This window comes from Gavialis gangeticus, unplaced genomic scaffold, assembly GCF_001723915.1.
Source record: "Gavialis gangeticus isolate Ggan-Ray unplaced genomic scaffold, GavGan_comp1, whole genome shotgun sequence".
In the NCBI taxonomy this organism is placed as follows: Eukaryota; Metazoa; Chordata; order Crocodylia; family Gavialidae; genus Gavialis; species Gavialis gangeticus.
In genome coordinates, this window is record NW_017729032.1 from 87272192 (window position 1) to 87285172 (window position 12981).

The 12981-nt window shown below is 42.6% G+C and overlaps 1 long non-coding RNA gene across 1 annotated transcript in view; it reads left to right on the forward strand.

Moving 5' to 3' along the window:
- Positions 1-12981, forward strand: part of LOC109302631 — a 48191-nt gene that overhangs the window by 23806 nt on the left and 11404 nt on the right. Inside the window, exon 2 of the long non-coding RNA XR_002098870.1 lies at positions 11170-11233. This is a non-coding gene — a long non-coding RNA (uncharacterized LOC109302631). The remainder of the gene's footprint in view (positions 1-11169; positions 11234-12981) is intronic.

The following is a 12981-nucleotide window of genomic DNA, read 5'->3' on the forward strand; positions in this document are numbered from 1 at the left end:
AACAGGAGAAAAACTGGTCTCAGATGACTTCTACCAGGTAGGCATCAAGCCTTTTCTTAAAGACCCGCAGGGTAGGAGTCAGAACTACTTCCCTTGGAAGTTGGTTCCAGATCCTAGCCACCCTATGAAGTGGTTCTTACGGATGTCTAATCTAAACCTACTCTCCAACAACTTGTGACCATTATTTCTTGTTATGCCAGGGGGCGCTAGGGGAAACAAGGTCTCTCCCAAACCCTTCTGGTCCCCCCTAGTGAGTTTATACATGGTCACCAGGTCCCCCCTCAGCCTTCTCTTGTGGAGGCTGAATAGGTTCAGGTCCCGCAGTCTCTCACTGTAGGGTCTGCCCTGTTGTCCCCGGATCATGCGGGTGGCCCTCCTCTGGACCCTCTCCATGTTGTCCACATCCCTCTTGAAATGGGGCGCACAGAACTGGACACAATACTCCAGCTGTGGCCTGACCAGCGTCGCATAGAGGGGGAGGATCACCTCCTTGGCTCTACTCGAGATGCACCTGTGGATGCACGACAAGGTCCGGTTAGCCCTGCCAACCATGACCTCGCATTGTCGGCCCATGTTCATCTTGGAGTCAATAATGACTCCAACATCCCTTTCTGCCTCTGTGCTCTCAAGAAGGGAGTTTCCCATCCTATAAGTGTGCTGCTGGTTACTACTGCCCAAGTGCAGCACCCTGCACTTGTCAGTATTGAAACGCATCCTATTTTTGTTAGCCCACCCTTGTAACCTATCCAGGTCTTGCTGCAGTCTTTCCCTCCCTACTAGTGTGCTCACCTCACCCCAAATTTTGGTATCATCAGCAAATTTAAACAGGTTGCTTTTCACCCCGTCGTCCAAATCACTAGTAAAGAAATTGAACAGCGTGGGCGCAAGGACCGAGCCCTGGAGGACTCCACTGCCCACTTCCCCCCAAGTCGACTATGATGCATCCACCAACACCCTCTGAGTACGACCCTTCAGCCAATCTGCAATACACCTGACTGTGTAGGCATCAATGCCACAGTCGCCTAGTTTTTTAATGAGGATGGGGTGGGAGACGGTGTCAAAGGCCTTGCTGAAGTCCAGAAAGACTACGTCCACGGTGACACCTGCATCCAATGCTTTTGTGACCTGATCATAAAAGGCAATCAGGTTGATCTGACATGACCTGCCCCTAATGAAACCATGCTGGTTGCCCTTGAGCATCATACCTGAAGCCAGCCCATTGCAGATGTGCTCCTTGATGATCTTCTCAAAGAGTTTCCCTAGGATTGAGGTAAGACTGACAGGCCTATAGTTGCCCAGGTCCTCCCTCCTCCCTGTTTTAAAGATGGGGACCACGTTGGTTATCTTCCAACCATCTGGCACCTGGCCCGAGCACCAAGAGCATTCGTAAAGCCATGCCAAGGGCCCTGCAATAACCCCTGCTAGCTCTCTCAACACCCTGGGGTGGAGAGCATCTGGACCCGCTGATTTGAACACGCCCAGCCCCTCCAGAAGCTCTCTAACCTGCTCCTCACCAACCTGAGGTCTGGAGGCGTTCCCCTCGAGTCCGTCTTGCATAACTTGTGACACAAGGTTTACAAGAATGAACAACTAATAATATAAATGAAAAATTAATGGAAATAATGTATAGCCTTTTTGTTGCTTCAAAACAAAACAACCAAAAAACACAGAAAAGAAAGAAAAGCCTGTCTTGCACTCAGAGGCCATGTCCAGATATGCAGGGATGTGTGGTTTGTGGTGCCACAAGCCTCTCTGTGGCTCTACAAACTGCATGTGGTGAATGTTAAAATGTGCCCCATGCTCCAAAAATGGATAACAGGATTTCCGGTACCAGCTTGGGGCTGCTCCTGCCCAGCTTAACATGCTGTGGACAGGCTGTCTGGGATATGAGGGTGCTATAGTATGGAGCTACCTGGCAGGTAGCCCCTGCACTGTAGTACCCCCATGCCTCAGCCAGCCCTAGTCACCATCCATACATATTGCAGTAGAGTAAATAACTCCACTGTAGAATAGTGCTTGTGTTGGGCAGTACTATCCTGCTGTGGAGTTAATTAGTTTCCTCCAGCTTAATAGCACCGCTTGTGTAGATGGTGATGCTTTACTGTGGAGTTAATTAGGCAACTCCGCTTTAAGTGTCTCACCCACAGAGACATTCAGCCACTAATGCTAGTGAGACTGATAGACTGTTTAGTTCATTCAGAATTTTAGCTATTCCTTTCCTGACTCCAGTATTCAAGTATGACTACAAGTGGGAAATGGGGGGAAAATATTCTTAGAAATGTATTTATGATCATTTTAATAACATAGTTCTTTTGGCAGAGATGGTTGATTTTATTAAACCTTAATCTTTTATGCACTTTACTTCTGTAAATTGTAACTTAACATAGTTGTTATCAATGTTTTGCAAACACCTATCATTTTGCAATAAAAATGTTCTTGGAACTCAATGCAGTTAAAAGACAGGGCCTTATATTGGACACATCTAGATATTTTTACTAACACACAAAAAATAAAAAATGTTCCAATCTGTTCCAAATGAATATAACCCATGTTTTATTATCATATCTAGGCTGGATTAATGTAATATCCTCTATGCAAGGCTATACTTTGTGGCCCCTAGATTTCACCTGGTGTAAAGTATATGGCTCAGTTGGTGAAGTTTGCTATAGAGATTAAATTGCAATAACATCTGATTGGTTTCAAGTGTTGACTTCACTTGTCAAGGCATGCACAACTGAGGTCCTAACTTTTGGGGTGCCTGTACACAAGCCCAGAGGCTGCTGCAATGCACTGTAATTACAGCACATTGCAGCAGACTCAATTAATCAAGTCTGCCAGATCATGGTAATTACCCCATGCTCCAACAGCCTTCTGCATCTCATGCATCAGTGTTCCTGTGCTTCAAAATGCTGGTGGGGGTGCTTGAACTAAAACTTGTCAAATGAGCTTTGGCTCAAGTGCCCCCGCCACATTTTTGAAGTGTGGGGAAGCTGATACATGAGATGTTGTGGCGCTAATTAAAGCACTGCCCCCCACCCTTGGAACACATGTAAAAAGTGCCCTTGAAGAGGCTCCCTCTGCATCAGCAGTAGTTGTGGTAACGGGTATCAACAGAATTCTTGCTAACAGTCCTTTGATTTGAACATTTAGGGAAAAAGGTGGATAGTTGGGAATGGTGATTCAGAAAAATTCTGTGGCTAACTGGCTGGGGTGTCTGCAAGTCTGGAGTACAACTCCTATAAAAATGACAACAGTTTAAAATGTAGGCTTGAACTCTGATGCCTTGTATCAGGGCTGTGCAAAGCTTTGGATCACGATTCAGATTCAGAGATGATTTGGATGATTCGGAGGCTGAATCTATTAATCTGAATTGAATCGTGAGAAGCTTTAGGCTTTCTGAATCCATTAGGAGCTTCTGGATTGATTCAGAAAAGATTCAGAGATTCAGCCATAGGGTATAATGGGGAATCAATGAAATATCTATAACTTTGTTGTCTTTTGGCTAATTCAGATGAAACTTGCAGGGATGGTGTCTGCTGAGAGCATGATGTGTGCCAAGTTTCAAGGTGATGGGTGCAGGGGTTTCTGGGAAACTGCACCCCAAAGTTCTGAAAGCAAAACTTATGTCACATGTGTGTGTTAAGCCACGGGTGTTAAGCCTTGGCTCTGGGTAGCTGCTGCCAGCCGGGAGCCCAGGCTGCTGTGAGCAGGCAGCTGGGATGCTGCAAGCCCTGCTGGGAGCAGCCTGGGCTCCAGCAGCTACCCAGAGCTGGGGCTGGCTATGGCCTTGTGTGCCATGCTTGGCACACATGCTTGGGGGCTGCCGATCCCTGCACTAGGATGTGAAGGCAACTGGGACTTATTTCAGTGAACTCAACATGAGTCATTCAGTTGCCTTCAGTGGGTATTAGACCAAGTCCTTTGTGCACCATTTATTTATTTTAGATTAATAAAACAACATATATTACTGGTCAGGCAAAACATATAACCACAAAGTAAATGATAAAACATAACTGGCTCTGTGGTCAGAATATTACTTTAGGGGCACTGCCTATAGTGGGAAAAATATACAGACACACTGTAAAAAATGGCCTTGGATTTTAACATAGTCAGGACACCAAGCTCCTATACTTATAATAAAGTACTGATGTGGGAAAATAGTGGGATTGTTTGATTGTATCTTATACAATCCTTGTTCTTGTTTTGTTCCGAAATGTTTGGATGTAGTTCTTTGGCAGTTAACATATCATTTTGACAATTAGAAAGGACTGAGGTAAAATTCACCTAAAACTGTTAATCAAAGGGTGCATCTACATGCACAATTGATGTGCCTTACGATTACTGTATATTAAAATGAGGCTCAGTAAACTGTACCTGGGAACATGTCTACACATGCACCTGCATCAGGAGCAAATTTGCTCCAATGGCCATGTCCGGATGACCACAACTGTGCAGTATGTGGCACCGCAGACATGTCTGCAACACCACATATCACACGTTCCGCTGTTCCCCATGCTGCAAGGTAGCAGTGAGGTGGAGCGGGGAGGAGAGGGCAGCTGACCCCTGGATATCCATGGGTCAAAAAAAACCTATGCTAAAAAAAAAAAGCAGAGTGGTGCATGTGGGGGCAGAGCATGCTGCTCAAGATTGGAGCTTGGCTGGCCAGAGCCATGCTCTGCCTGCCAGCTAGGCTCTAAGCAACAAAATTGCCATTGGTGCAGCCAGGGCTGTCCCTAAGGTGGGGGCGAATTGGGGCAACCCCCCAGGCCCCGTGCTTTTGGGGGCCCTGCAGAGTGGGGTGAAGCAGCGGTGGTGCGGAGCGGGGTGGACTGGGGGCACAGCGTCCAGCCATTCACTATTCCCACCACCACTTGCTAGCCCCCCCTGACAGCTTCTTTGAGTCTGGGGCCCATGGGATCAGAATGGGGATGGGGCCCCACATGGGCTGATTAGCCCCAGGGCCTGCACTCTGCTTGGGTCAACTCTGGGTGCAGCCCCAGGAGGACCCCAGGGCCCCAGATAAGGCTGCTGGAGCCAGCCCAGTGCTGGCCCAAACTTCCCCTACCCCACCCAGGATAATCTGCCTTGCATCAGAGGTCATGTTGCACAGGCATTCCCTGGGGACAACAAGCAATGGCACAAGGTATCCCACTGCTAGTTGTCCTCCCCAGGGAACTAAACGTTCATGCTTATGTAGACAGGGCCAATGGGAGGGAGCAGTTGAGTCCAGGGTTGCTGCAGCACCCCTGCAGCAGCCAGGGGGAACTCTAGGCTCCCCCTGTACCAGCTCCCAGCTCATAGGGGTTACAGGGGTCAGATCTGGGCTTGGGGGAGCAGGAGAGAGCTGTCCCAGAGTGGTAGACAGCTCCCAACTGTGTGGAGCTCACAATCGCAGCCCAGCTCAGCAACACTGGCTTGGGGCAGTGGTGACACATAGGGGGTGCACGAGGGTGCATGTGCACCCCCTGAAAGTTCTGATGCACTCCTTGAACAGATACACTCTCCACTTAGGTGATGGGCAGGGGGGCAGCAAGCTGCTCCCAGTCAGCATTTACACCTGCGCACCTGTGCATGGTTAATCTAGTACCTGTATTTCTCGGTACTAGAAAATCACATATTAGCCTAATTTACTGAGCAGTAAGGCCCACACTTATGCAGACAGTGATGCTTTTCTATGCACTAGTTTAATGAGCAGTAAAGTGTCTCATGTAAATATACCCAAAGTATAGCTAATGTGCTGAGCAAGAATCCAATGCAAGGTGTACCTTTGGGCCTCCTGCACAGCAGGTTTTTTTCCCTATTTTTTCACTTGCTGACAGAAATGTAAGTCCAACGAAGAGAGTATGTCCTGGATTGTAAACATGTCATAATAATAAAAGTCACAGATGGACTATTCTGCCATCTGGTCTTGCTCATACACAAAGCAGGGCTATTTCCTATAACTTGTTTTCCATTGCTTTGACCAGTCTAGTTTTCATATCTGAAACAATAGTGCTTTATTTTGGGAACATTTATACTACATAGTAAAACTTCACTATAATGATATTTGCATGGAAAAACACAAACTAAGGTTTTCCTTAAAGAAAAAAGTATCTACTCATTAATCCTGTTTATGTCTCCTTCCTCTAGTGATACATAATTCTTCTTTCTCAAGATGACTCAAATATATTCCTATTCCAGTTATATTTTCAAAAAATATGCAACGGTACTGATGCTAGTCCACATACACACACACTACACTATATATACACATATACATATATATATATATATGTTGTTCTCTTAACTCAGTATTTTGTTGCTGTTCTTAAAGGGTCTATGCTAAAGCATGGCTCCCAAATTCTGCTGAAAAAAGCATTACAGAGACATCACGTAATTATTGACAAGTTACAAGTCTCAATAAATAACGTCTATGATAACAAATACTATTATGCAAGCACTAGTTGTGGCTCCACATTATCCACACAGGCACCCAATATGTCTATCTTAATATCAATTAGAAGTGTCTGAGAAGCTGGGGTTTGATTTGGAGCAGATTTTCTGCTCCTTCCAATTTTGAACTTTCATTAGTTCCCAGCATATGTCAGATATGCTGGATAATCGACATTTCCACTGTGTGTGCCACTTATTTTTATTTTCAGCATATTATTTAGTCTTGAAATAACACTCCTGCATAAAAGATTAAACCCTTCTAATCATATACAGAATATTGTATAGGCAAAGATAACGGAAGCTGCTTATGTGCTCAAGCATCTCCTGTATGCTAATATAAATATGGTCAATGGTCACTCCATAGATCAAATGAATTAAAAGTTGGCTTTCAGCCCCGTTTCTCATCTCTTCTCTAGAAGCTGTACCAAGCACATAGCAACTGGATACAAAGATATGGCCCTAGGTTTCTAAACTATGATCTATGATTCAGTGCCCCAACTTATTCATTCTTTGGACCTTTTAAGTATTATGGCCCCTAGACATGTGCAGGTAAAGGTGTGACAGGATCTAATGAATGAACCACATAATCACACCTCCTGCCATGCCACACATGTATGTCAGGAGGCGTGACTGTGCATTTGATCTCATCATGCCAGTGTAGTGGGGGCCCAATCCTAGGCTCACCCTGCACTAGCAAAAAGCAAGCTTCTGCAGCCGGGAGCCCCTTCAGCTGAAGGGGCTCTCACCCACAAGGGCACTCTAGGTTGTGTGCACCTGGGAATCAAACCAATCTCTCAGCCTCGGGGTGCATACTGTGTTCCCTGCAGTTGGGAGATGGTAGCAGCTGTGATCTCCCAGCTGCCGGTGGCTCCATGCTTCCTGCAATTGGTAGATCACAGCTGCTGTGATCTCCCAGCTGCAGGGATGCATGGAGCACCCCCACAGGTGGGACATCACAGCTGCTCAAGTCTGAGCACACCTGATGGCTGCTGTTGTCCAGAGTCCTACAGCTGTCAGGCATTATGGAAGCTGAAAGTCCCCTCAGCTGCAGGACACCCAGCCCCTGCTGGGCATAGTGCAGATTAAAGTTGGATGGCTACCAGCTACATAATTAGTACACATTTTTGAGGTCTAACTTATAGCTGGTTGGACCTTTGGCATGTAGCTGGTCTCCCTTTAATTGTGCAAATTAACCAGTTAATTGCACAATGACTGTTCCATGTAAAGGGGGCTTAGACAACAGGTTCCAAGAGTGATATCTTCTGGGACCTAAACAGACATCAGCACTAATTTCATTTAAGAGTCCAGCTGATGGTTCAATGTCAGTTGAGATATTCAGATGTACAAGATAATGCAACTTAGCCCTAAGGATATTTAAATTGCCTCATACCTTTTGCTTGCTTAATCTTTATGTAGAAATATAATTGGTTTCATAAAACTGTTTAAAATTTCTTCTTTGTGTTTGATATCTGAGATTAAATTTAAAATGTGAAAACTGGTAACAAATTCCTTTTTCAGTTTCCCCAAAATAGACCATGTATTTGTTTAGCTAATGTCACCGTTAATCTATCCATATCTATATGATGACAGGATCAATACATAAAAAAGATATATATTTATCTCTACGAATCTTTACATAAACAATTGATCAAATAATTAACTGATCAGTTTTCATTATTATTAGAGAAATAGATAACAATTAGATTATTCATTTATCAATTAATATTAATGTTATATAGAGAGAAATCTACTACCAGCCTGTGGCGTTTGCACTCAAGTTTGGGAAACTGATTTATTTTTTTCTTTAGAGAGAGATAAAAATGAAAAGAAAAATATCAGTATTAAATTCAGCTGCTGTATTCTAGAATGAAACTCAGCCTTACAATTCATCTGTGCCTACAGTGCTTATGAGTTACAGCTGTCTATCTGTCTTCAGGCATAATTTGACATTTCACAAAAATCACTGTAAAGCCTCCATGGATTTTATACTAGTATTCTCAAGTTCAATAATTTACTTCACAGAGGCAAACTAGCAGTTCATCTTTCTTTCACTTACCGCACAAGTGTTAACAAATCTAAAGCAGTAAACATATGCACATATGGGTGGACTGAGTCAACATTAGCTTAAAACTAAACTAATTTATACTTTCCCTAAGGGATCAAATAGAAGACAGAATGTTCTCCCTCCCTGTTTGTGGGTTACACAGCATGACCAGTATAAATAGATCAAGGGTGTGGAGATAAGCATTTACCTGTAAGGGAAAGGATAATATAGTATCATAGGGAAGTGTAAGTAGGTTTGATTGGTGCATCTTGAGTGTCTTCAAATAGGACATGAGAAACTCCCACTGACCTTAATGGGAGTTACATTTGCTGTATGGACAGAAATCAGATCCTCTAGATGCCACAATCTTACTAACTGGGTTTGGGTCAGGATCATGCATTTCACTAGATAGAATAAACTTACTATCTGGATATTGCAATAAAGTTATAATACAATCTCAAAGCCGCTGTAAGCATAGGTCATTTATTTGTCTTAACATGTCAATTGTTTCTCTGTAAATCATTAAAACTTGAGCCACATGTGCTTGGGACTTCTTTCTGAAGCTCTTTAATTAATTATAGCTATGGAAGTATGTCTATTGTTTTTCTTTTAATAATAATAGAAAAAACCCAAACCCTCCATACTTCTGCAATTTAAAGCTTTTCATCCTTTAAGATAAAATCAGTGAGACCTTTTCACTGCATCAGTGGGCACCAGATGATTTCTCTAACATGGCTTCCAGTGGTTAATTGTCTGTTTCCGTCTAAACCAACTACAGCAAACAAACATGTTTATAAAATCTCTTTTAACTAATACCAATTGTCAGCATGTCTTTTTCCCTGCCTAATCTGGTTATAGTTGTGTTAGTCAAGGCTTTAGAAGTGTATGCCACTGGGTGATCATTTTACAGGATAGCTGCCAAACCAACTGAACTCGCATCAGCTGAAACCTTCAGCTCTTTGTTAATCACAAAATATTTCAGTACAAATGCTGGTGTTTCCGCGTTTTAATATAAGAAGTTTCTCATAGAATTCCTTGCCAATTTTCCCAATGCAGTTCTTTAGCAGGTTCAAGCACCATTACAATTAATGAGTTTGATAAATACGTTAAAATGCCTCTGAGTCTTTTTAAAATCACAAGGCCAGAGGCACAAAGAGATCCATGTTGCAAGGTTACATCTATGTGACATAATTAAGGTGCCTGGCACCCCTTAACATACCAAATTATTCTCATGGGATTCCTCCTAAAATGGTAGCAGTGCAGTCATTTCTGTCCAGCACTTCAAGTGGGCTATCAAACTGAGAGATGGTATGAGTTGGCCCACCCCACATGTATTAGGTCACGTGTGGTACCAAACAGATGTGGTCATAGTACTCCCTGTTTAGCAGACGGCATTGTATATGTGAGAGAGCCACTACTAAGCCAAGTGAGTTGCCAGGTAGACATAGCCTTAGGCTCCTACAAATGAATCAGGATCCTAAGCTTCCTTATTCAATAAATGGGAGAGTTAATTGCCTAGGAAGGGGATTTATATCAACCAGCACTACTGTCTTCTAGCCAATCGGAAATAGTAAAGGGAAAGGTACATTTGTACCCTGTCTTTCTCCTAGACATAGGTGCTAATCTGCAGCTTCAGTTAGATGCCTATGTGAGGCTGGGATTCAGAGCCCAGATCCATCCTGGATTCAGATGTCTAAGTTTTCCCTTTGGATAAGAATTCTTTTAGAAATCAGAGGTAGGAAGATGGGACCAGTGCCCACTTTTTATACACCTATTAGAGCACTTGCCTAAATGGGTTTAAACATATGAGGTGGACACCAAAATGCTCCTTCATCCAAGACAGCATCATTTTTAGGCATCAGAGTTGCAGAACTTTAAGCATATAATTTACTACTCTGGCAAAAACACAGGCACCTGACAATTCATAGGCACCCAAACGGAGCAGCATAAGAATGCAGCCGGGAGGCCAGAATAGCTGCTGCACACAGGGGAAGTTGCGACTTCTGCTAAAATTGCACTTCAGACATGCCAGCCTTTTTGTGGATTTAGCACTTGGTGTTTGGGGTACTTCTACAACTGCATCCATCTTTCCTAAGTTCTGTCAAATTCCTGTAGCAGTATGTTTTCTAGACAACTAATTTCTTCCAGCCTATTCTGAAATATGTCCAGTTTCCTGTGGTGTACAGCAAAGTATTATACAACAACTGTACTGCAGTCCATTATCACTCCAAATCAGGAGCTGAAGTTGAGCAAATTCACCTTGAAATAAGAAACACTTTCCTAGCTGTGAGGCTAATTAAACATATTGGAACGGTTTACCATGGCTTGTGGTGGATTCAGAATTGCTTGGAGTCTTTAAAATGAGATTAGAGATCCTACTGAAAGATATGCTTTAATCCATCTTCTAGAAGAAATTATATTGCCTGAGTGTGCAGGGTTGTGATAGCCCCTTCTGTCACAAAATCTATTAATTGTCCTCTTCATTTCTTTCCTTCATTGGCTTTGGGGAGAACATGATTGCCTAGATTTTCACCTATGCACTCAACACTGTGCAGTTTTTCTCTATGACAATGATAATAATTAACTCCTCTGTTTCAGGGTTTCATTCACTCGCATGTAAAAGTAAGGAAGGACTTTCTTGCCAATGTACAACTGATTAAATTGTCTTTGTTTCTTTGTTTCTCCTTCCTCAGACACATTAGAGTTGTCCCCAGATGAAGACTGGATCCTGGACCGGATGGACAAATCCCTGCTGTGGTACAAAGAATCCTCTTTCTGAGTTATCTGGCTTATTTATCTTGCCCACACTCTGAAAGTTGTAGCTGTTTACCAGAACTGGGATCAGAAACAATTTTTCCCTCTGATCAAATTAGCAGGGACTTCTGGGGCTTTTCACCTTGCTCAGCAGCATGAGGTTTCCAGTTCATCTGCTGGGATCTTTTTGGGCTTTTCAATTTATTTCATTGCCTAGTTGCTGTAGGAGCCTCAGGCAATGATGGACAAGTTTCCATTTGGTATTCCTGCAAGTTTGCGCTTGCTACTTAAGTCTCTTTCCCTGTTACCAAAATTTAGTTGGTTAAAAAATGAAAAGCTTTGGACTAACAAAAATCACTGGGACCAATAGGTTATCCGAGTTAAATGTAATGGCCTGCAATGTACAGGAAATCATATTAGATGATCAGGATGATCACATTAGATAACAGACCCTCCTCGTCTTCAGCTCTATGAAATCTTCCACTTTGACTATGACTTCCATATCCTTCCAAACATATAACATGGCTCTTTATTAAAACACCATATGCTAAGACAATTTTAATGTTAAATCGCTTAGCACATATCTACCAGAAAGGAAGCAGAAGGGGTTGACTTCTCTTTCATGTAAGACCAGCCAAAAAACTTTGGCTTCCAACCAGTACCACTAAACACCAGGGACTTCGAGAGGACTGCAACTTATGCCTTTATGATCAACAGGATTTTTGTCATTGATTTCAATCAGAGCAACATCAACCCATAACTTCTTTCTCACGTTTAATTCCAATAGGAAAGAGGCAGCTGGCTTCAGTTTGTCCCCAGAAAAACAAAACAAAACAAAACAAAACAAAACAAAAAACAAAACAAGGAGTGCACATGTCCTCAGAGGGAACTTATCTTTAGACCCTTCCCTTGGTCAGGTGACTTGGGCTAAAAAATCTCTCTTTGCCATATGGCAAAATGCCCAATAGTCACTGATTGCAGTGACTACTACAACTTTGCTCTTGTTGCCCAATTGTTTCTAACACGTAAGACCCAAGTGTATCTTTATATGTGTGGTTCAGTGAACTGGGCAATTTAGGACTTTTGAGTGATAGGGGTCTAATCAACAGCCCTGCCATAAACACACTGTGATTCTTTGGTCAAGTTACTAATAATTGTCTGAATGAATACAATGATGCTTTTAAAATACGTTGTTATATATAAATAAAGCGATTGACACATGTTTTATCACATCCCCTCTCACTCAACTGCGTGAGAGAACTGGGGAGAAAATATTCAATATAGAATGAAGAAGTTTAGCATCCTTCAGTTTCACTGCAACATCAATCCCTCAACAGCATATCAGAATTTCTATCACAGATAGGTAGGACACTTATTGGAAAGCATGATTTGGCACACATTAATTTGGTATGCAGCAAGTATTGTGATTAATTTTTGTTTGTATGTATCACTTTGTGTTGTATAAATACATCTGTGGCCTTTTACATTCCAACAATACTGTGATTTAATCACTAGCTTGATTTAAATTGGGGGCACTGGAGGGTGTCAGAGCAATGGGCATTGCAGCAAGAAAGCCAGAACATTTTCAGAAATTCAATAGCATTAAATACCCATTGTTGTTGTTGTTTTTTTTTCTTCTTTGCCTGTTATTTGTAGGTTTGTAAAATTATAATGTATGGTAATGAACGATGCTGTGATAAGCATACTAATATTTGCTACCAGTGCTTGATAACTGTAGTATTATGTGTTGT